We start from the raw sequence: 11,778 nt of genomic DNA on the forward strand, positions 1-11,778 counted from the left end.
CAGACTGCTTATGCAAAAGCTAAAAGAACCCTGCCTGTCCCACCTAGACCTCATTTTACTCATAAGAAAGGGGCTTCTATGGCCTTCTTAGGTAATATGCCATTAGCTCACATCTGAAAGGCAGCTACTTGGTTCCTCAAATCATACATGCATTTCCCAAACACTACTATGTGGATGCCCATGGTCAGACAACAAGCTAGAGTTGGCGAGACAATATGCTTGATTTAGCCAGACTTTCCTATGTACACTATTGCAACATCCTCAGAAGCCGTGGAAGTGTTGCTGACCACTTACTGGGCAGGAAAAGATTACAAAGGAGCTTGGCTGTCCATTGGATCAGATTGCCCAGCTAGTGGCTGGAGCAGCCTTCGAATCTTAGGAACTTCATTTCTGATTGATAATTACATGTGTATGAGAAAACAAAATAGTTATTAGGAGCGTACTTAAAACAGAGATGTATATTGAGAGCTTTAAGTATAAGACTGAACAGCATAAATACAACTTTTCTCCAATGTATATACATACATATATATTTATTACAGTCGAATACTATCTCCAATCACTTGCATGACAAAATGCTCAACAACATGTATAAAAATATCACAACAGCAGTTGAGAAACTCACCCCATTCACTAGAAATTCAGTTACTAAATTGGTAAAAAAGTGGTTTAGCTCCTGGCCAAAACGAAAAGAAGGGGGTTCAATCTTGAACCGGCATGCAGAATATTCAATTCTGAAGCAAACAAAATAAAATATAAACTGCACAAAAGAGATTCCCACAAAGCTTTAGTAAGAGCGAAACATTAGTCTAGTGTTCAAGGCATACTTAGTTTCTCCAATCAGACAAGTTACATTTCAGATGTTCAAAAATAAAATAGGCATTTCTTTTAACCTTCCAAATAAGGAATATGCTACTTACCAGTATGCATCTGTTCTTGGCATGTAGAGCTGCAGAGCCACACACTAAGGATAAGATCGCCATCTGGTGTTGGGCTCGGATGATTGCAGGTTCTTGTTGTCTTCGGAAGAAGTCTTTGGTCACGAGATTGGTGACTCCTCCCCTGGACAACAGTGCGCATGGGCATCCACTCCATCCTCAGATTGTTTTTCGCCATAATGGGAAATGATGGAGTGTGTAAGAAGTAAAGAGAAAGGATGTCCATATGTAGTGTCTAATTAAGACAATGCTGGAACAGATACAGGTCCCGGGGAGGCGGGTGGGTGTGTGTGGCTCTGCAGCTCTACATGCCAAGAACAGATGCATACTGGTAAGTAGCATATTCCGTTCGAGGCATATGAGCTGCAGATCACACACTAAGGATAGACTATATAGCAGTGTCTCCCCTAGCGGTTGTCACCTGTATCAGTTGCAGCAGTTTGGAATAGAGTTTTTAGGACAGCTTGGCCTACTGAAGCTTGTTGTTTGGATTGCACATCAACACAGTAATGCCTAGTGAAGGTGTGTGTAGTAGACCATGTAGCTGCTTTGCAAATGTCTTCTAAGGGGATGTTCCCTAAGAATGCCATAGAGGCCCCTATTTTACGCGTGGAGTGCGCCCTAGGGGGAACGGTAAGAGTACGTTTAGCTTTTTGGTAACATATTTGGATACATTTGACTATCCATCTGGCGATACCCGATTTGGAAATGGGGTTGCCTTTGTGTGGTGGTGCGAAAGCAACAAACAGTTGCTTGGTCTTCCGAAAAGGTTTGGTTCTGTCGATGTAATAGAGCAAGGCTCTTAACATCTAAGGTATGAAGTGCCCTCTCAGCTACTGAGTCTGGATTAGGGAAGAAGACTGGCAGTTCCACAGACTGGTTTAGATGGAAAGGGGAAATGACTTTAGGGAGGAATTTTGGATTCGTCCTAAGAACCACTTTGTTCCGATGTAGTTGTAGGAAGGGTTCTTCTAGAGTTAGGGCTTGTATTTCACTTACTCTTCGCAGGGATGTGATTGCGATGAGGAAAGCCACTTTCCATGTTAGGAACTGCAGTTCGCATTTGTGCATTGGTTCAAATGGTGGACCCATGAGCCTTGTTAGAACAATATTAAGGTTCCACACCGGGGAAGGCGGTAATCTTGGAGGAATGATTCTTTTAAGACCCTCCATAAATGCTTTAATAGCTGGTACCTTAAAGAGGGACAGGTGTTGTCTATTTTGCAAATAGGCTGCCAATGCCGCTAGATGTAGACATATAGAGGAATACGCTAAATTGCATCTTTGCAGGTGCAATAAATAGCAAATGATGTTCTGGATGGAAGCATCCAGTGGTTGTATGTCATTGTTAGCGCAGTAAATGGCAAATCGTTTCCATTTTGCAGCATAGCATGCCCTAGTAGTAGGTCTCCTGGCTTCTTTAATGATATTCATACAGTCTGGAGGAAGGTTGAGGTACCCGAACTCTAAGACTTCAGGAGCCAGATTGCCAAGTTCAGTGTTTGAGGATCTGGGTGTCTGATTTCTCCGTGGTTCTGGGTTAAGAGATCCGGGGAGAGATGCAGTTTTTGATGTGGAACTAGCGATAGTTCCAAAAGTGTGGTGAACCAGGGTTGACGTGCCCAAGTGGGAGCCACTAGGATGAGTGTCAGCGACTGTTTCAGTTTGCGTACCACAAATGGAATGAGAGGGAGAGCGGAAAAGCGTACACAAATCTGCCTGACCAGTTCATCCATATTGCATTGCCCTTTGATCGCGGGTGTGGGTACCTGGTGGCGAAGGTTGGGCATTTTGCATTTTCTGGTGTGGCAAACAGGTCTATGTCTGGTTGTCCCCACTTTTTGAAGAATGGGAGTAAGACTTTGGGGTGTAGTTCCCATTCGTGTATCTGCTGTGTGTGGCGACTTAAGAGGTCTGCCACCTGGTTCTGAACCCCTGGGAGGTGTTCTGCTAGTAGGTAGATGTTCCGGGGAATTGCCCATCTCCAAATTTGTTGCGCCAGTTGGGACAGTTGTAGAGAATGTGTCCCTCCTTGTTTCTGTATGTAATACATTGTGGTCATGTTGTCCGTGCGGATGAGGACAGTTTTGTTCTAGAGATGCACTTGGAAGGATTTCATTGCTAGGAACACCGCTAGAAGTTCTAGGTGATTGATGTGGAACTGTTTTTGTTGAGTGGTCCACCTGCCCTTAGTGGTGTGTTGAAAGAGGTGGGCTCCCCACCCTGTGAGAGATGCGTCGGTGGTCAGCACAACTTGTGGAAGAGGCTCCAAGAACGGCCGCCCTTTGGACAGGTTGATGGTGTTCCACCACTTCAGCGAGCGAAGAGAGCGGCTGTCCACCAACACCAGATCGGTAAGTTGTCCGTGGGCCTGATTCCACTGTTGTGCTAGACATTCCTGTAGGGGACGCATTTGAAGGCGTGCGTAGGGTACTATGGAGATACATGACGCCATCATGCCTAAGAATTGCATGAACACTCTTGCGGGGAGAGAGTGTTGTGTTTGAAATGTTTTGATCAGACTTTGTATGTTGGCTATCCTGGCTATGCTGGGATAAGCTACGGCTTTGGCTGTGTCTATGGTGGCTCCCAGGTATTGTTGTACTTGGGAGGGTTGTAGTTGAGATTTGGGATAGTTGATAGTAAATCCCAAGTTGTGCAGGGTTTGAATAGTGCGGTGGGTGTGGTGAACGCATTTGTCTAGAGTATTGGCTTTTATGAGCCAGTCGTCCAGGTAGGGGAAGACGTGGATTTGTTGACTCCTGAGATATGCTGCCACAACTGCCAAGCACTTTGTGAACACCCTTGGTGCAGTTGTTACTCCGAATGGGAGAACTGTAAACTGATAGTGTTGACCGTCTACCACGAATCGTAAATCCTTCCTGTGAGCGGGATGCATAGGGATGTGAAAATATGCGTCCTTGAGGTCTAGTGTGGCAAGGAAGTCTCCTTGTTGAAGTAATGGAAGGACCTGTTGGAGAGTGATCATGTGGAAATGATCTGATTGTATGTACTGGTTCAGTAGTCTGAGGTCCTCTCAAGGTTTTGTCCTTTTTGGGAATGAGGAAATCTAGAGAATATACTCCTGTGCCCTGATGTTGTAGTGGAACAGGTTCTATTGCGTTTTTCTGAAGCAAAGACTGTATTTCCTGTTTGAGGAGCGTGAGGTGGTGAGACGTCATGGGACGGTGTCTGGGTGGTATGTTTGGGGGCAGGTTTATGAGTTCGAGGCAGTAGCCATATTGGATAAGTTGTCTTACCCACCTGTCTGTAGTGATGGTATTCCAGACAGGTAGGAACTGTTGAAGTCTGCCCCCGACTGGAGTGGAATGGTCTGCGGGGAGTGGTGGCAAGTCACTGTTTGGTGGCTGTAGAGGAACGGGTGTTGTTGTTTCCCCCGATACCCTCCTCTAAAATATCCTTTGTTAGGGGATGTTTGACCTGAAGTTTTGAAGGTGGAAGAGTTGTCTGTTCCCACATTTTTGGAAGCTCCTCTATAAAAGGAGCGACGAAAGGAGCCTCTGGGTTGAGTAGACTGCAATGCTCCCATAGATTTTGCAGTTTCATTATCTTTCTTCATTTTTTCCAGGGCAGTGTCCACTGCCGGCCCGAATAGTTGCTCCTGATTAAAGGGTTGAGCAAGAATGGAGGTTTGTACTTCCGGCTTGAAGCCGGAGATGCGCAGCTATGCGTGGCGTCTAAGCAATACGCTTGTGTTGACCACCCTAGGGGCGGTGTCCGCTGCGTCTAATGCACATTTAATGGAGGCATTGGATATTAGTTTGCCTTCTTGTATGAGGTCAGTGGCCTGTGTTTTGAAAGGTTCAGGCAGGTGCTGCAAGAGATCCTCCAGTTGATCATAATGGGCTCTATCATAACTAGCCAATAGGGCTTGTGTATTTGCGATACGCCAGTGGTTAGCCGCTTGAGCGGCAACCCTTTTGCCGGAAGCCTCCAGGAGTTTAGACTCCTAGTCTGGGGGCGGCGTGTCTCCAGTTGTTTGGGAGTTGGCCCTTTTTCTGGCATTGGAGACAACTAGTGAGTCTAGGGGGAGTTGCGCCTTGATGTACGCAGGATCTTGTGGCACTGGTCTGTATTTTTTCTCTACTCTGGGGTTGAGAACCCTGGCCCTGACAGGGTCTTTAAAAACCTCAGTGGCATGCTTTATCACTCCCTTAATCATGGGTAGAATGTGGACTGTTTTCTGGGACTGCTCAAAAGTGTCAAGTAGAAAATCCTCCTCAGGATTGTCGGTGTGCATGGTGACACCATGAAACGACGCTGCTCTGTTAAAAAGCTGACCGAACCCTAAATGCTCATCAGGAGGGGAGGGTTTTGAGGGGTATGGAGCGGGGTCAGGCACATCAGGCATAGGGTAAGTCCAGTCATCTACTGGTGCTGTGTCCGGGAGTGTAAAGGGATCAGTAGGATCAGTGGGATAAGTAAAAAAATCTGGGTCTCCCCCTCCCCCAAAATCATCATCATCCTGTGGAGGTGGTGTATGAGAAGGAGATGGTAGAGGTGCAGGCGGTGGGGGTGGGGGGGGATGGAATAGGAGGTAATGTAGGAGAGGAAGGACGTAAGGGTGAAGTGGCACAGTCCTTCTTTGGAGGTGCTGGAGGAGGTGGTGAGTCCAGCTTCCTCTTCTTGTAGGGCACCGCTGTGACATGTCCAGTTTTTGGATTTATGTAAATCCGTTTTTGCTTAGGATCAGGTCGAAAGAGTTCCTCAGTGTCCGAAGGCGGCTGTGGCGCCGACTTTTTCGGGTCTTTATGGACGTTTTTGGGCACCGAAGATGTTTTGGGTGCTGAAGAACTTTTCGGTTCCGGTGGATTTTTCGGTGCCGAAGAACCTTTCGGTGCCGACGAGCCTTTCGGTGCCGGTGGAGATTTTGGCGCCGAAGAACGTTTCGGTGCCGGTGGAGATCTCGGGACCGAGTGACGTTTCGGGTCCGATGGAGTTTTCGGTCCCGAAGCCTGCTTTGGTGCCGAAGGCACAATGACGTGAGGTTTGCTCGAGCCCGAGCCACCTGCAGGCTTACTTTTCTTCGGAGCCGGACCCGAGGGCGTGGCTTCAGAAGATGTTTTTGGATCGCGACTGGGCCCAATTGGCAGAGTCTTGACCAATGTCTTTTTGGGTGGTGTTGGGGTAGGGGGGCTGGTACTCACAGGCTGCCCCGGATCTGAATCGTCGGCCTCTGACACGATTTGGAGATCTTCGGAGTCATCGTCAGGGACGTCCTGTGCAAAGATGTCTTCTGGTTCCGGAACAGGCTTGGCCATGATATGGCGTCGAGCTCTCCGGTCCCGGATGGTTTTCTTCGAACGGAATGCGGCGCAGGCTGGACAGCTGGATTCGTTGTGGTCTGGTGAAAGGCACAAATTACAGACCTCGTGGTGATCGCCATGAGGGAACTTTGCTCCACATTGGGGGCATTTTTTAAAAGGTGTCCTTTCCATCAGCCGCGTCCGGAGTCGGTCCGATATGGTTTTAGACATCGAGTTTTGAAGTTATGAGAGTTGTAGGGATTGCTATAAGTTTTCTGCTGGAGCGGAAAAAAGTTCATCCGAACCCAATGGCGGAAAAAACAATCTGAGGATGGAGTGGATGCCCATGCGCACTGTTGTCCAGGGGAGGAGTCACCAATCTCGTGACCAAAGACTTCTTCCGAAGACAACAACAACCTGCAATCATCCGAGCCCAACACCAGATGGGGATCTTATCCTTAGTGTGAGATCTGCAGCTCATATGCCTCGAACAGGTACTGTTTCCCTACTCTGCAATGAACTTAATGCAATTTTCCAAACCCTAAAATTAATGAAACAATCAAGACGAGGCATACCCTCCTCCAAAACATGCCTACTCCGCAGTGCGGATTCCTGCCTACAAGCTTACCTTGAGTAGTAGAATTAGCAGCACAGATTAAACACCCCAAATATCCATGCGCAAAATGATGGATCAAACAATTCTTGCTCTCACTGTCACCATTTGCTCTTGACTGGATTGATGCTTCCCTACAGCAGGGAATAGTTGAAACTATTGGTTATTACATTTTTTCTAAAGAAAGCCTCATCTTACACTTTCTTTTATCAAACCAAAGAGCAGTATCAACTCTTCTGACCACCAGCAGGATAATGTAGATGATTAGACAACTGCAAGGTTATCTGGAAAACAACAAATTCTTTCATTGCCGCCAATTATGATTTAGACCAGGAAGTTGCTCAGAATCAATATGCCAAAACAAAGTATATAGAATTAATTTTAAGTTGCCTTGGAATATTGAATATATAATGTTAGTGCCCATGTAAAGGTCTTGTTCTGTAGTAGAACTTTACAGGACCATTGACAAGAGGGATTTGACACGTTCTTTACACAACCACTGATGACATAGTATCAACATGCCAGCTTTCATTCAGTTTCGTGTAAACAGCACTTTTCCTGCACCTCAACCCTGTTTAGTGATAAGAACACTCTGCTTACTTTCAGATATATCGTAATTTGAGTTTCTCCATTTCCTTGATTTCTACCAGTAACAAACTGCCTACAGATTTGTACAAATTGTATAATTTACCCCATCATGTGATGTACCTGTGACAAATGTGCAGCAAAAAGTGAACTGCAACTTAACCAAAAATAGACTAGAGTTCACCTGTAATAGAGGAGATATTTTTTGTGATCACTCAAAATAAACTTTGCACATTTGTGTAATGTGAATGAACACGTTACTTACCTTCAGTAACACACTTTCTGTGGATACTGTACCTAACTGCAGATTCTCAATATTACAATATTCCTAGGCGGATGTGGAGATTTTCAAGCAGTAGCTCCCACAAGCCACAAGGTTATTTAGTGTAGCTTCACAGTGACCATGCACCACCCCGAAAGTGACAGAGAGGAGTAGTGTCATTTCATCTGCACCCTCCGGCGCAAAGCTACTGAAACTGCAGATGGCAATGTGGAGAACACTATCTTGGGACCTTTTTCAGATGTCTTCTCCACAGAATGGGGAGATCGAAGGGCGGTAAAGAATCTGAAGTTAAGAGTATCCACCAGAAATCGCATTACATTAGGAAATTAAGTTGCTCTTCTGATGAATAATACTTCTAACCGCAGATTCCCTTCCTTGTAGAAGAGACACTCAAGCAATACATGAAGGCGGAGGGTCTGAGGTGTGGACTCTAACAGAAAAGTCCTGCAGAATTGAGTGGAAACATGAGCATTTCTGTGGACCTGGCTGTAAGCGTAGAAGTACCTGGTGAACGTGTGTAATGATATCCATGTCACAGCTTGACTAAAGTCCAAAATTGTTGTAGCAGCCTTAGCTCCGAAGTGGGCCCTTAAGCTTTCAGGCGACTCCTTCTGGGTAACAAATATGTATACATAGGATGATCCAAAATGACAGAGTCCTTTTCTGTACCACCTTTCCGTTCTCTGCACTGCCAAACCAGACAGACCTGATCATTAACACAATACTACTTCTACTCACTTGTGCATTCAACATTGAAGCTCATGACTGGTCCAGTCGATGAAGTCTGTCCCCCTCTTTCATGAGATGTAGTGAAGAGAAAAATGTTGGTAGAATGATGGATTTCCCTACATGGAAGGACTATACTGCTTTAGGCCATTAGGCGGCCCTGGACCTCAACACCAACCTACCAGGGATGCAGTTCACTTACGTTGTGTGCAGAAGTGATGGGCAAGACCGTTTGGATAGTTACGACCTGCAAGCAACCGCTATACATAGGATTGAATAGAGTGCAGATGAAAGATGTTCGAGCCACGTTAAGATCTCATTGTGGCATGACAAACGTTTTTGGTGGAAAACTGGTTAGAATTTTCAGGTACTACATCACAACCGGTGATTTGAAGAGAGAAGACTGGTATGGCAAATGCAAAAAAGCAGACATGTCTGTACACACTGCAAGGCCTTTTTGAGAAAACGATAAAAAGAACAAATCAGAAAGTTTTGCCTGAAGAGGAACAAGATGAAAATCCCTACACTACGTAACAAATTTAGCCCAGCGCCCCATATAGATGTATTTTGTTGATGAGCAAATCTGATGATTACATCCACTACTTTGGCTGCAAAATTAATTAAAGGTGCTCAGTTGTCACCACTCAGAGGGGTAGTTTGTGGGGACCCGGCTGCAGGACCTTCCACTGTTGCTGAAATAGGAGGTCCTCCTGAAGAGGCAACCAGATCAAAGGGCAAATCTTCAGATCAGAGTGCTACACCTACCTGGCCGAATCGGGGGCTATCAGCATGACTTGAACTTGCCCGCCTGGACATGCTACCAGACTAGAAGCAGGAGAGGTAATGATGGGAATGCATACAGGAAATTTGCTCTGTTGTACACTAAACGCGTCTCCTAACTACTTTCCTGGTATAAACTTCAGCACATAATCTCAACATTATGCGTTCTCAGTGGCAGCAAAAAGATTCAGTCGCAGCACGCTTCACTAGTCTAAGAGGTTTTTGGCCACCCCACGATGGACACAATTCGTGGTCGGCCAGCAGACGTCTACTCAATCAGTCCACTCCATGCCAGTTGATGAATTACCAAAAAATATTCCTGGCTGATACAGCTACTTACAAAGACGCAGAGTCTTCTGGCACAGGACCCCCCCACATCGCCCTGCTTGTTGGGGTACCACATGGCAGTTGTGTCATCCATGAGAATCTGCAACAGCCTCTCTTTGAAGGTTCCTAGAAAGATTTGAGAGCGACTTGGATGGCCTACTGCTCCAAAGGCGGTCCAGAGGGAGAACTGCTCCAATAGATTGACGTGGATCTGGTGCTCTGATGGAGACAGACCTCTGATTTCATTTTCTCCCAGGTGACCTCCCCAACACAGAAATAATGCATCTCTGCCCTCTGTGAACTCTGGGTAAGGTAGGACCCCCTGCCATAAGTCGCACCAGATTTCAGGTTGTCTCCCCAGAAATGTGGATGGTATTGGACAGACTGCCTCAGTAGTGAGCTCGCTGAAACCAGTAGTCCCAATATACTCAGCCCCTCCCACTTGTGTCATCTAACAAGGAAGAGGCATGAGCCTTTGAGCCCAAGAAACCTCAGAACCTTCCTCATGAGATCCAGGATTAGGTGTTGAAAAGGCCTCAGACAACACAGTGTTCCCATTAAGGGAATCCTCTGCATAGGCAACAGGTGGGACTTCAGTTTGCTTATAGAAAGCCACAGAGATTTCAAGAGGGTGACCATCGTCCATAGATGTTCCCGCAACTCACTGTGGTGAGCCCACTTTTTTGCAGGCAGTTGTCGAGGTATGGGAATACATCCAATCCCTATCTCTGAGGATGAGCAGCAGACACAAATGTCTTTCTTGAATACCCAAGAGGCCGAGGGGAGGCAAAAAGGTAGAACATCAAATTGGAAGGGTGCTCACCCCACTGTGAACTGAAGGTAGCGTTAGTGGGATTGCAAGACAGGTATATAAAAATACACATCCTGCAAGTCCAAAGACATCATCCAGTCTTAAGGGTCCCACACAGAAAGAACTTGAACCAGAATGAGCATTTTAAATTGGTCCTTCCACGTGAAGGCATTCAGATGTCCAAGATAGACCTGAGGCCCCTATCTTTTTCTGGACAACAAAGTAGCAGGAATAACAACCGCCGCATCTTTCCTAGTTCAGCACCCTTTCTTTGGAAACAGAGGAAACTAACCGGTTTACTCCCTGTAGCAAGATTGCCAGATGCTCTTCTGAAACTTGTTCTCTGTAGTAGGGATGTTGGGTGGGAAAGAGAGAAAATAAATATGGCAAAGTCTTTATAAACAGATCGCAAGATCCATCTGTCAAATGGGTTGGATCGCCAACCCAAGAGGCTATGCTGGAACCTGCCACCCACTGAGTAGGTATGCACCTCTAAGGGTAATCTAAAGTGGTTTGTAGGCAGTTATAGCAGAGGAAGAGGAGATAGAGGACTGATGTTCCTGATGACCTGTACGGAGTACAATGCCACCTACCAATGCACTGGGTCACGGTTTCAAAATTCTCCGGATCTAGTCTGGTGCTTCAGGGATATTCTATGGTGAGGAATTTGTGGTTAATTAGTGCATCTACCGGAAACAGTTACCAGAAGTAGCTTATTCATTGGGTGCTAAGTGCGAAAAGCATGGTCACCAGGGGTCAGTTCATGCCACCTAGCCACTAGCTGAAAGGGCTGAGCATGGTTTAGTCCCAAGTGGCCAGAGGAGTGTCCATAAGTGCTTCACTCAAGGGCAGTACGGGTTCGGTGAAGGCTGGCACTGGTTGGAGAATTTCCGTGAGAAAATCCGACTTGGTTTCAGCACTGGCCATTTATAGGTCAGAGACTTCTGCTGCCCTGTGCACCACAACTACAATAGAATCACTTTCTTACATTGGTGGACCAGCTTGTAAGTGCAGCCCCATCTATGGAGAGGTGTCCAACTCACTTGCATTCCGTAGGTCTAAATAAAGTGCTTCTTCTGTATAAATATGGCAAAGTAAGTTGTCCACCTCCTCATTGTTGTCTGTGTCCTGGAGGACACGGTGCATGGAGTGAGCCCAGGACCACATTCAAATTGGAGTCAAACAAAGCCTCCAGTCTGATAGTGCTGGCAAAGTGGAAGAGGACGAGGATCAGGTTCAATTGTTACTAGACGCCCCATGGTAATGTCACAGCTCAACAGTCCATATGTGGGCTGCCATTGGAATGGGGTCCGACACACTGGCGCCACCACAGAAGTAATCTGTCTGGGACCGGAGTGAAGTCTTAACTGGCAAATGCACAAGGACAATGGCTGCTCTTACAGGCAGAGTTGGCACTAGAACAGGACCAACCAGCACAATGCCACTGG

The sequence above is a fragment of the Triturus cristatus genome, chromosome 1_1 (genome assembly GCF_964204655.1).
Source record: "Triturus cristatus chromosome 1_1, aTriCri1.1, whole genome shotgun sequence".
In the NCBI taxonomy this organism is placed as follows: domain Eukaryota; kingdom Metazoa; phylum Chordata; class Amphibia; order Caudata; family Salamandridae; genus Triturus; species Triturus cristatus.